This window comes from Emydura macquarii, unplaced genomic scaffold, assembly GCF_026122565.2.
Source record: "Emydura macquarii macquarii isolate MOO-44397 ecotype Brisbane River unplaced genomic scaffold, CSIRO-AGI_Emac_v2 contig_450, whole genome shotgun sequence".
Taxonomy (NCBI): domain Eukaryota; kingdom Metazoa; phylum Chordata; order Testudines; family Chelidae; genus Emydura; species Emydura macquarii.
This window is the reverse complement of record NW_027130587.1, coordinates 9,107,465-9,119,805: the sequence shown is the minus strand read 5'-3', so window position 1 is coordinate 9,119,805 and position 12,341 is coordinate 9,107,465. Positions and strand designations below refer to the sequence as shown.

The following is a 12,341-nucleotide window of genomic DNA, read 5'->3' as shown; positions in this document are numbered from 1 at the left end:
CTCAAATGTATACATTCAGATTTAGCAAGCAGCTGTAAAAACAATGAGGACAACTAGACTGGGCTCAGAGAAGTACTAGCATGCGGAACTGGAACCAGACATTTCTATTGCAACCAGACAAAGTTGCTAATGTTGAAGACAGAAGGCTGGACTAATATTCCATCTTTCCCCTATAGTGTCTATTTACATTGGCCCATGCATCAGCAGATGCTAGACATGCACCGTCATCAGTGTAGTAGCCTGTAACGGTTTTATTACCAATGTGATGCTCTGCTACTAGGCAAAACTCCCTCTCCCTGTACGCTGACGCAGAAGCAACCAAAAATTAACTTAAACAGATATATGTTATAGTTTTCCCAGCACTGAGCACTTTTGCTTTTATGTTTCTCCTCTGTCACTTGAAAGCAAAGCAGAAGCCGAAGGACATTATTAAGAACAGCAGCATCTCTTTAAAGGATTAGGAATTAAGTTAACTGCACATTTGAGATAACATAGCAGAGCATTTGCCTTATGGTTTATTATTAACAAATAAGGCCATTGGGCTACACAGGCAGATTAACTTCTTCCAACTTCTGATCATTATTGCTGAAACAGCAAGAGGTTGGTCTTATTAAAAACACAGAGCGATTACGTTAAAATTAAATGAATTTAAGGATGGTGAAGGCAGGGGCACTGGAACAATTTTTATCGTGGGGGGGCTGATGATGGAAACCATGTATTTAACATTTGTTATTACTCCTTCCAGCTAACAGATGTGGCAGCACCCCTAGTTCCAGCACCACTGGGTGACAAGTGCCAGCCTTGGAGACTGGAGTGCTCCATTTCTCTGTAGAGCAGGCAGAGCGTATGCGAGTTCACCCACACGGTACCTCAGAGACCAGTTCTAGCAGTGAAAGCATCGTTCAGTGTCCCTGCTCAGGCTATCCCCATGGCCTTCACACAACTGAAAAGTCAAGTGTAAATGACTGTAAATGCCAACATAGTGTGGCATGGTAGCCCTCGTGCTCCCGTGGGCCGAGCGCTTTTTCAGTGTGGTGGGCACAAAATGGCCACCCGGACTCCCACCAGCCTTAAGATGGCGGCCGTCTCGCTGATGCCCCATCTTCCTTCAGGCCTCTGAAGGCCGAGCACTGCCTTCTGGACCTTAGGTTCTAAGGCAGGGGGGAGGGGGAGGAAGACCTCTTCTCCCAGAAAAGGGGGAAGTTCCCTGGTTGGGCCAAGGGCGGTCGGGGTAGGGGGTGTCTGAGCCCACCCTCTTCTTCGGACACCAGCCCAGAGACCCTGGCTGAGGGCAGTGGTTGGCTGCTGCTAAGACACTATGCAAGTCTCTTCTCCGGGCTGCTTACCTACCCTGGTTTTCGTTGGGGCTGAGTAGCCACTCCACCAGGCAAATCCCGGCCCTTCTCTGGCTCCTGCCACTCGCAGGTCTCCTTCTCCCGTCCTCCAAACTTTCCAACAAACTCCAAAACTCCAACCAACCCTCCTGCTGGGCTGGCAGGGAGCTTATATCTGCTCCCAGGCAGTTCTTAATTGGTCTCAGCTGATCCTGGCCTCAGCTGACCCTAATTGGTCTCAGCTGACCCTGGCCTCAGCTGGCCCTAATCAGCCTGGAGGAAACCTTGGGCAGCTGCTAGGGGAACAAGGCCTTGGTCATTCTTAGGCTAACAAAGTGTCCTTCTACCACCCTCCGGTAGCCCTTGTCACAACAGACACTTCAGACATTAGCTCCTGATCATGGCTCACCAAAGGCTCACCTATACTCCTGAGTGAACTAAGGCCAAGCGTAGGGCGACCCAATATTTACAGTCATGTTTGCCAATTAGGCAAGGGGCGATGGATTGGCCAGGATTTGGGGCGCTAGTCTAGGACTTAGGGAGCGTGTGGCAGAGCAGGGAATTGTGCATGGGTTTCCAGAGTGACCTTGGCCAGCTTGAACCTCTCTGTGCTTCAATTCCCCATCTGTAAAATGAGGATAATACATCACAGGGGTATTGGGAGGATAAATACATTAAAGATTGTGAGGTGCTCAGATATTGCAGCAACAAGGGCCATACCAGTAACTAGACAGATAGAATTAACACCTCTTACTTGGCAATCAATAAATGTGTTACAGGATGTCCGAAAACTCAGGTCTGCACAAAATTGCTGACACTGGTAATACATTTGGAGATGTGTTTGCCCACTAGGAACTGGACTAAACTTGGATTTGAACCAGTGGCCTAGGAGGTGGGAGGGAAAGTGACTGCAAATTCCCGCATCAATCCCTTACACCATGCAAATCACCCCAGCCTCCACTGCCCCCTTATTAAATTTGCATACAAACACCTGTGTGCTTTCTCCATTGCTGCTCCTCACGCTTGGCAGGAACTCCCTGTAGTTACCTCATTATCCTCCTTCAAATCGCTTCTTAAAACTGTCCTTAGCCATGATACCTAAAAAGAACTTGACAAATGGGAAAACTGAGACACAGAGAGATTAAGTGACTTGCCCAAGGTCATACAGGAAATCTGTGGCAAAGATGGATTTTGAACCCACTCCTAGATGCCAATCCAATGCCTTAGCCACAAGATGCAAAGAATTCTTCATGGACTCTCTCTCCTACTTCCTTCTCCATTCAGGATATGTCTACACTTCAAGATGGGGTGTGATATCCAGCTCAAGGAGAGATCGAGCTAGCATGCTAACATTGGTACGAGTGGTGGGAGGGGCTAGGTGTCCAGACTACGGACCGACTGTGTCTGATAGGCAGGGGTGCGGAAATGTGTGAGCTTAGCATGGGTAGGGTACATCTCCTTAAGCTGGGAATCACACCCCAGCTCAAAGTGCAGACAGCCTCCATCTCTCTCTCTCCCCTACAACAATCCCATCACAGTTACCTCACAACCTTTTCCTTTGCAGCTGCTGCTCAGTAGGACAACCTCCTGCTATGTTTTCAGGGCTTCCCCCCATTATTGATTTTATGACTGACCACTTTAATGTATTCACCATTCCAGGGCTATAAACTGCTTCGATCTAATTTACACTCATCCCACACTATTATTCAACATAGGCATAAAGTTTGCACTAAAGTCACTGTGCAGAATAAAATGCTAGTGTTTTGCATTACTTGATTGGAATGAAAGTAGATCAGTCTCCTGTGGAGTCACACAGAAAAGTCTATTTCCCTCTTCAGTGTGTGTATGGACACAAACGCCCATGGTTGTTGATGGGAGTTACACAGAAGTAACTAGAGGAGACTATACCTTTTAGAAACTATACGTTTATGCAGTTTTAATTGTAACACAGCTATGCCTGTGCTGGTCAATTTCAATGCCTCAAAATGTCAGGGTCATATTTTCTTTCAAACTGAAATATAAAAATCTGCTAGATCAGCAATTCTTGAGCTTTCACCATTCAATACCCTGTAGACTAGCAGGCTCTTTAAGTATCCAGCCAATCCTTGTAATCTGTAGACCATGCTAGAACATATCTGGATGGGGGAATGGAATGGGGAAAAATTGTGATCCACACCATGATTCTCTCATCTGCCGTGATGATCACAATAGCATATCATGAGCACACATTCCATATATGGGATTTACAAGATTACCATTTGTATTACAATGGTATCAAGAGCTCCCAAGCGAGATCAGGGCCCATATTGTGCTAGGTGCTGTACATGCACATAACACAGTCCTGCTGTGAAGAGATGAATAGACAAGACACACAAAAGGAATACAACATACAAGCAGAAGGATGCAAATTGAGCCCCAGGGAAATTAAATAATTTGCCCATGGTCTAGGGTGACCAGATGTCCCAATTTTATAGGGACAGTCCTGATATTCAGGGCTTTTTCTTATATGGACGCCTATTAACCCTCCACCCCCTCTCCCGATTTTTCACACTTGCTATCTGGTCACCCTACTAAGGTCACACACATGCTATGGCAGATCTGGAAAATGAATCCAGCTCTCCTGAATCCCTTTCCAATGCCTTGGCAACAGGACCTTCCATCTCCCTTTTGTTCCCTGTTTGGAGTCTATAAAACAGCAGCTGTGCAGCATGGATCAGAAAGGGCAGTTTTGCCCTAACTTTAACAACATTTCTAATAAATCTTTTATAGCTTTAGCCGATTCAGAAACTCCAGGGGTTTCTCTGATACTCAATAGCCAAAAGGTTTTAATATTATTTATGACAAATCTCTCTCTCGAGCTGCCTAGGGAAGTTTCTTAGCAAGCAACAGTGAGAACACTTTTATACTCATGGGCTATATTTTTTTAACCCCCCATTTGCAGGTGTTCGTAGGGGGCTTCCAGTTCAGAAACTGATTTCACGAAGACGACTTATTTTACATCCAAAGGCTTCTACCCTGGTTAACATGTATCTCTCCACCCCAAATCTGTTGATCATGAGATGCATCAGATTCCTTTAAACAAGTACTAGAGCAGACTGGGCATGAAATCAGAGGCCACGGCTGACCTATTAAATGCAGCTTCCTCTCATAATAAAATCCTCTGCGGCTATTGTGACTTCTAAGACATTGCATTTCTTGAGCTCTCCGACCAGTGCTGGTTCTAGGTCTTTCATAGTCTTTGCAAGCCAGCACGTGTCCACCATTCCCAAAACGAAAGTTACCCACAGAAAGGGTTGGCTGTCCTAGCCCACCAGTCCTGGATGACAGGAAGAGTTAGCTCTAGTGCTGACAAGCCAACTGCCAAAGGAGCTTGGCTAATGCCTCTTCCAGTTCCCAAAGCAAATGCTAGTAGCCAGTGCAACAGAAGCCTCAGAAGATTCTCTTTCTACTACAGTATAGCTGAAGAAGAGACCTGTTAAAAATACACCTGTTATACTCCGAGGTAAAGAGCTCTCTGCTTGGCCAATGCACCTGCAGTCTCCAAGCTCTCTCTGCAAACACAAGTGCTCCCAAAAGAAACAGCAAACAATAGCAAACTAAAACTTGCTGCTGGGCAATGGGCTGGAGGGAGCTTTCCCATTTCCCACCACAGAGCAGCAGCACAGAGAAACAACGATCATGGCTCTTTCCACCTATCAGATCTGTTTGTTTAGAGTTGATTGAACATTATTTCTGAGGCCAAGCTCTGGTCTGGTGAGTTTTGGCTTGGATTAGGATGGCAATTTATTGGCGTTTCAATAATGAGATGCCTTTAACTAGAAGCCAGCAGCATAAGGCAGTAATTTGATCAGGTATGGAAGAAAACAAGATTCCTTGCCCCACCCTGATGAAACTCAAGCCTATTGGCTTCGAATAATCCAAAGTGGCAGTGGCAAGGCAAGCAGCCAGATTAACAATAATGTAGGATCTTTGTTTTATTTGAATTTGAACTTGGTCCAACACAAGTATGTAAGTTGCACCCCCCTCCCCTCAACATGCATATGTGTATAGAAACATGCAGGTACGCATGCATTCATGTGAAAGCTGGAGCACAAGGGCACTCAGAATCTTGCCATAGAAAGACAGACAAATTCACCCCTTGCATATTCAGGTATAGCTTAAAGTTAATGGAGTTACACCCACCACACCAAGGATCCCTGTGACCCAGCATTCATAGTGCATGGGTAGCCTGTGCACAGGAAGCGCATGACAATTCATCTAGGTGTTCAAATGAAAACGGATCTGGCTGTTGCATACAATACCTAACGGAGGCTGACTATGTTTCCTTTTATTATGCAGACAGCAAGTTGGATGCCAAATAGATTCACTTAAAAACTATGATGAATGGGACAAAAATGACACCTCACCTTTAAATAAGCATTCCATGACATTTGTCCAGTGCAGAATTTTACGTCACAGATACCGTGCTTTGTAAGTGATAAGTAGTATGAAATATTGCCATCATTGCAGAGCAATTCTTAAAATCTGACACTCACCCTGAAAACAATCTTTCGAGTGAAACAAAACCCAAAAAAAGATTCACTGCATCTGTTCAAAATTGTTTAGGTCACAAATTGGACAGTAACTATTACTCAGAACTCCAATAAAACTACCACCAAGCTTTTATAGAGCACTTTTTATCAATAGGTTTCAAAGGACGTCATTATCATTATCCCAGTTACACAGCTGGAAAAACGGAAGCACATAAGAACAGCCATACTGGGTCAGAGCAATAGTCCATCTAGCCCAGTATCCTGTGTTCCCAGAGTGGCCAGTGCCAGGTGTGTCAGAAGCAATGAACAGAACAGGGCAATTATTAAGTGATTTACCCCATTGTCCAGTGCCAGCTTCTGGCAATCAGAGATTTAGGGACACCCAGAGCATGGAGTTGCATCTCTGATCATCTTGGCTAATAACCATTGATGGGCAGAGAGAGACCTAACTTGCCCAATGTCACCCACAGACTAGTGGAACAGCCCAGAATAGAGTCCCAGAGTCCCAGTCCAGTGCTTTATGATGTTACTTGGTGGTTTTGTATCATATACCCATCAGCAGATATCTATGTGCTTTACAAAGATTAATTTAACCTCAGCACTCCCATAAACTAGGTGAATAATATTGCAGTTTTACAAATACAGAGTTAGGCTATAGACCCAATTTAGCAAAGCGCTTCACCACTGGCATCATTTTATATACATGAGATAACCCAGTTGCTGAAATGGGAATAGAACGGGTAAGATCTTTACATTAGAAACTTTGACCAAAAATGGCCTATTTTCTAAAACAAAAAAAAAGTGTGGAAAATTTTCACTCCTGTAGTTGTTGAAGAAGATCATTCAACATTGAAAAAATTCCCATTTTTTTTCCCTCTCCCCCTTTTCACGACAAAAGGGAAAAGAGGAAAAAAGGGGGAACGAAACTTTAAAACAAAAAAAGGGGGAACAATTTGGGACTGGAGGTTTTTAATTGAAAACTGGGTTTCTTTTCACCATTTTTTTTCAACCCACTCTAAATGAGGCTATCTCTGTGGCTAAAGCTATAACTGTGTTAAGTGTGGTGTTGCATCAGAGGCCTCAATGAATTGCCCAAGGTCACACGACAAGTGTATGACAAGACTGGAACAGCGATCTTACTCCTCGTTCTCTGCTCCAACCACTAGGCCATGCCTCCCCAGAAATGCAATTGGTGATAATTTGGAATTTCTTAATAAAATATCACACAAGGGGATTTTTTGTTTGCCTTTTACTGATACAAACAATGGCACTTGCCCCTCTTCTCCTGTATTTCCTCTACTGGTATGGGTAACTGGAGATTTTAGCAGCTGGATTTAGTGTATTCAGAAATCTTTCCAAGACATTTGTCAGCATGGGCATGTGTGCATCCAATCCTAAAAAAAGTGCTAATACTTTGATGATGTTCTTTTCTACTCCTATCCCATGAAGGCCAGAAGTTGGAGGCACGGGATAGCTCAGTCTTGCGTACATAGGGCACAGATAACCCTCCATATTTCATAGTGAGTCAGAGCATTTCTCACCCATTTTGAATGGGTTTAAGAGACAACAACAGGTGCAAAGCAATAGAGAAGCAACCCCAAGGTTTCGGCCCAAGATTCTGAGGAGGGAGCACGTTGCGAAAAGGTGTGTGAAGAGGGACAGATGCCTGGGTTAAAAATAAAAAAAGCAAGTGAATTTTTAGGTTTCCAGATATTCCACTTCAAAACCATTCACGAGACATAAGCAAGGATTAGATGGGATAACTGAAAAGAACGAAATCTGAGTACACTGTCTTCCACGCACTACTGTAGTTAGCTGCTTTTCCTACAAGTTTGGGAAGAGGACTCCCTCCACTGTCTAACCACTTCCCGCAGGACCCCCAGCTACCGGAGCACACTGCATATCTCCGTGCCTGAAAACATAAAGCTCTGTACAAAGATATTTGAACTCACCCACATTGCCCTCTGCTGCACATCATCCAGTACTGCATGGCCAATAAGTTCAATGAAAGTTTGGGTCTCTGACCTACTGGGCCTCCAAGCAAAAATAATTTTCCCTTTTGAACCCTAAGATACCTATGCTTCTTTCCAGCCCGGCTGGACAAATAAACCATTTCTATCAGCCCTTCACAGGAAATACATGAAAACACAAGGGTAGACCAGATCTGCACATAAAAGAGTGCCAGTGAGTTTTTCCATGCTAAAACTATATTTAAGACATATCAGCACAAGTACGTTATTCAAGGGTGTGAAAAAAACAACTTAGACCAACACGTCTATGCTAGTGTAGACACAGCTATGCCAGCGATAGTGTGTTACTGTCAGTACAGCTAACATCATTTAGGGTGTTCCTACACTGACACAAAAACTCCTTGTGTATACGTCATTGGCTCTGTAGCATAGATATAGCATCAGTCTTTTGCAGTTCTGAAATCCTGCACACATCTGGGATAGCACAATTATTTGAAATGGAAAGAAACCTATCCATCCTTCTGAATCCTGCAAAAACATCCCCTCTCTGGCTTGTGACACAAAGGGGGCCCAGTGCCTTAAAACTTTGATCCCAAGGACAAAGACAAGTACAATAATAACTGCAATGAGTTTGAAAGTGCTCAAGTTACGGAATATGAAACACCATCAATACCATGGCATCTTAAATTGCTTCTATGCCTTAGATCCCACAAAGCTCTCTCCAAAAAAGTTTTCTGGTCACAAAAGCCCAGATTCATGCCTAAAGGCGTTGCACTAAAGTCGCATTTAACCCAGCTCCAGGTTTGTCATAGTTGAAAAGGGAGCCTGCCACTTCTTGTTGTGTTCATGTCCGTGGAAAAAACAAAGCTCAGCATGGATCACGAAGCCAACAAAAAGGAGCCAGCCTGGACCACCCATGAGATCTGAGAGCATCAATATTTAACTGTGTCATAAGCTCTTGGCATAGGGAATGTCTTTTATTTGGTGCACACATACCAGCCAGTACAATGAGACCTGGATCCCAAGTGGACTGCTGTAACTCAGACAATGATTATTTGAGACAACAGTCATGACCAAGGAATCTTAGTGGGAACACGGAAAAATTCTGGAAATTGTATAATATGTATATATTATACACACACAAACATCTTCTGCCACAGTATTTTTGCTGAAGATACCCTTAAAAAAACCACAGGTAAATCAGCCCGTCACTACGCTATTCGGTAGATACCATTACCGAGCTCCAAGTGTTCCCTAAGCAACGAAAATATGGTTACGTGGCACAGGAGTCAGTTAAAACCACAGTGACTCTAGTCACATCGCTCTGGCAATAAGACACTGCTTCAGGAACAGCCTGAGGAGCTACACCGCGGTAAGTGCACAAAGACACCCAGGAGGATGCTACAGTGGCCATGGCAGATACCCAGCTACCTAGTGTGTACTACCGGTGCTGCCGTAGCAATGCTCACATAAACCATCCAGCGTGCAAAGGGCTGTTTCCAACTTGGCGCTGTGCTCCTGCCCCAGCAGGACACTGGGAACCAGACTCCGGGCTTCTGTTCCCAGCTCTGCCACTGACTGGCTGTTGCCTTGGGTGCATCACTTCCCCCTTGCGTGTCTCCATGAACCCAGCTGGTTCTGGTCAATTCCACACGAGGCATTGAGGATCTCAGTTTTATCCAACAGGCTTTTGAGACCCCCCTGGTTAAAAGGAGCTGCCCGGACACACAGGGCTTAATGCCCGTCCGTGCACGCTGGAGCTGGAGAACGCGCTTCAAGACAGAGACTCGCTGCCTCCCGCTTCACTTCTCTAGCGCCACGCGCTGAGTTTGTCTACACGGCTTCGGGGGCGGCCGGGTTATTTTCATTCCTTTGGCGCCATCTAGTGGCCGCGCGGCCCAATGGCGCCCCGCTCAGCTCCCGGCACGCGGCGCGGGAGGGGGGTGCTGGGTCAGCGCCGCCGGACCGGACCGGGCAGGCGAGGGCGGAGGACAGCGCGCGGCGGGGGGGACCCGCCCGTCCGTGCAGCGCCCCCGTGCAGCGCCCCGGCCGCAGGGGCGGCAGATGCACCGCGGCGCTCGTCGGGGCGGGAACCGGGGCGGGTCCCATCGCTCAGACCGACCCGGCGGGGACACACCCAGGCTACCCCGCAGCTGGGACCAGCACCACGCCGGGCAGCAGCGGGCCCGGGGGCTCCCGGCGGGCAGGGGTGCTCAGGGAGCGGGGAAACAGCTAGTGCAGGGCGGTGTTGGCCGTGAGCAGTGTGTCCCTGTGCTCACAAACACCGTCTCCACACACACACACTACAGAGCTACCGCGCACAGACACACACAAGACAGCTAACCCGTGGGACACACACACACACACACACACACAGAGAGCAGGGCTAGCACCTTGGACACACACACACACCAGAGCTAGCACCGTGGACACAACCACCCCCCGGCACAGGTTGGTCACCGCTGGCCTGGCGCCACCCCAGCCCCTCCAGTCTCAGCCCTGTCCCCTGGCTCCTCTCCGGGGCCGTTTTACGGGGACGCCGGCCTAGTCAAGCACGTTCTTCGCCCAGGGCCCCAAGGGCAGGAAGGACGTTACAGGCGCAGGGCAGCGTTACTGCCTTCCTGCCGAGGCAAACAAGAGAGTTACGGCTGAAGGGAGGCACCGGTGGAGCGTTGATATCCCGCTGTTTGTGCTAGTGGAATGGAAAGAGGTGCCTCTCTAGTTCAAGTGTTACTAGGGCCTGGTGATAGGTTTTAACAACCTACGCCTGGGGTGATGTAAAGCAGCTTTCCATCCAGTTCAACAGGCCTGGGGATGATTCCATTTAGGTAGGGGAATTCTCTTCCTAGTGGCTCCTACATCACCCCTTCCTGGTCCCTGCACTAACAGGAGGCAGGGCTAGTTCAGCCCTAGTCTGGCTGACCACTGGCTGGCGCAGCGGCCTCAGACCTGCTCTGTTTTGTGCAGGGGAAATGGGATGCTCCTGCCAGGAGCAGGGCACTATAAAGGTAATTGACAGCCACATTCATCTCCCCCTGACCTGGATTTGCACTGAATGGAGCTAGCTCAGCTGCCATCCCAGACTACACTTAAATCTCTGCTCAGTCAACCCCGTTGTGGTGTCGCTGAAGAATGACAGCCTCCGTGGAGAGGATAAAATCAATCCAACCCTACTGGGGCATTGCAGCTGTACCAAATTCAGATAAAACGCTGCTTCGGGGAGAGAGCAGCCTCTGCTCTGGGCATCGACACCCCACGTCACGTCTGCCTCAGGCAGGCTGAGGTCCTTTAACAAAACCACTGGTAAACTTTCCCTTTCTATTGTACCTTCCACCCCGGCCTCACAAAGCACCGGCGAGGTATCAGTGCATGACTCCGCCACCGATTTCCTATCCTTGGGCAAAATGAGCAACTGCTTCCATCTCTAAAGCGCTGAATAACTCGGGACCTGCCTTCCTCCAGCAACAGCCACTTCCCCTAAGGACTGTCTGTAGAGACGCTCCCAGGGAAGCCTGACTGGCATAAGAGAAAAGGAGCTGCTGGGGCCAGGTGTTTGCAGTGAATGGCCAATTTCAGAGCCCACCACCCACCTACTCAGTAGTGACCAGTGCTTTGGCATGGCTCAATTGTGGGTTCTCCACGTGTGAAGGGGTCTAATACAGAGCACCCACTTGCTGAAAACCAGGCCTCTTGCTTCATGCCATCTCAGGCCGGACACTTCCAAAATCTCTAGACAGCTGAAAATTGAGGCCTTTAGTCTGACATAGCCTGTAGACTTAGCCCAACCATGTACCGAGGGTCAGATCTCTAAAGATACTGAGGTGTCTGTAAATTGCAGATAGGCATCCCACTAGATAAGATTAGATTGATCCCGGGCTTGAGTCAACTCACACTGAAGTCAAAGAAAATCTCATGTTGACTTCAATGGGCGCTGGATCAGGGCTTCAAGGAGGAGAAAGCAAACTGAAGACTGTTATTTGTGATGAGGGTAATATTTGATATGTGATATTTGAGCTCCGCTTAACCGTTGCTTAATTATGTTCTGGTCCTAGAGTGGTCCCAGGGTTGCCACCAGAGCACAGCATAGGCTTTTTTTAAAAAAAAATTATTTTATTTAAAAATTAAATATTTTTTTTTGTGTTGTTGCTATATTGTGACTTGGTTTAAATATTCAGACTAACTTACAAATCAATGCTGGAAACTATACTATAGTGTATCTGCCCTCCGTAAATTACTGACAGAACGATTACGGCTCTTTATCGACTCAGACAAGTAAATCATTTCTACCACTCAGGGTTACTCTCAAATATGCGGTGTTAGCTTTTCACCTACTGTATTATCCCATTTAAAAAAAAAAAAAAAGGAATGACCAGGCTGCCTTGAGCTCCATCATACCATTTCCAGAAGCAAATCTAGGGCCACTTTAGGCTCTTTTAGTTCTGCTGGTATTTTTATATTACTAGAGCCCATTGTGTTTAAATGTGTTTAAATAAATAAATACAATG

At 46.7% G+C, this 12,341-nt stretch overlaps 1 long non-coding RNA gene across 1 annotated transcript in view; it reads right to left on the bottom strand.

Annotated features, from left to right (window-relative positions):
* The window catches only part of LOC137146428 (uncharacterized), a 57,040-nt gene extending 55,579 nt beyond the window's left edge, over positions 1-1,461 (bottom strand). Inside the window, exon 1 of the long non-coding RNA XR_010917931.1 lies at positions 1,351-1,461. This is a non-coding gene — a long non-coding RNA (uncharacterized lncRNA). The remainder of the gene's footprint in view (positions 1-1,350) is intronic.
* Positions 1,462-12,341: the final 10,880 nt, after the last annotated feature.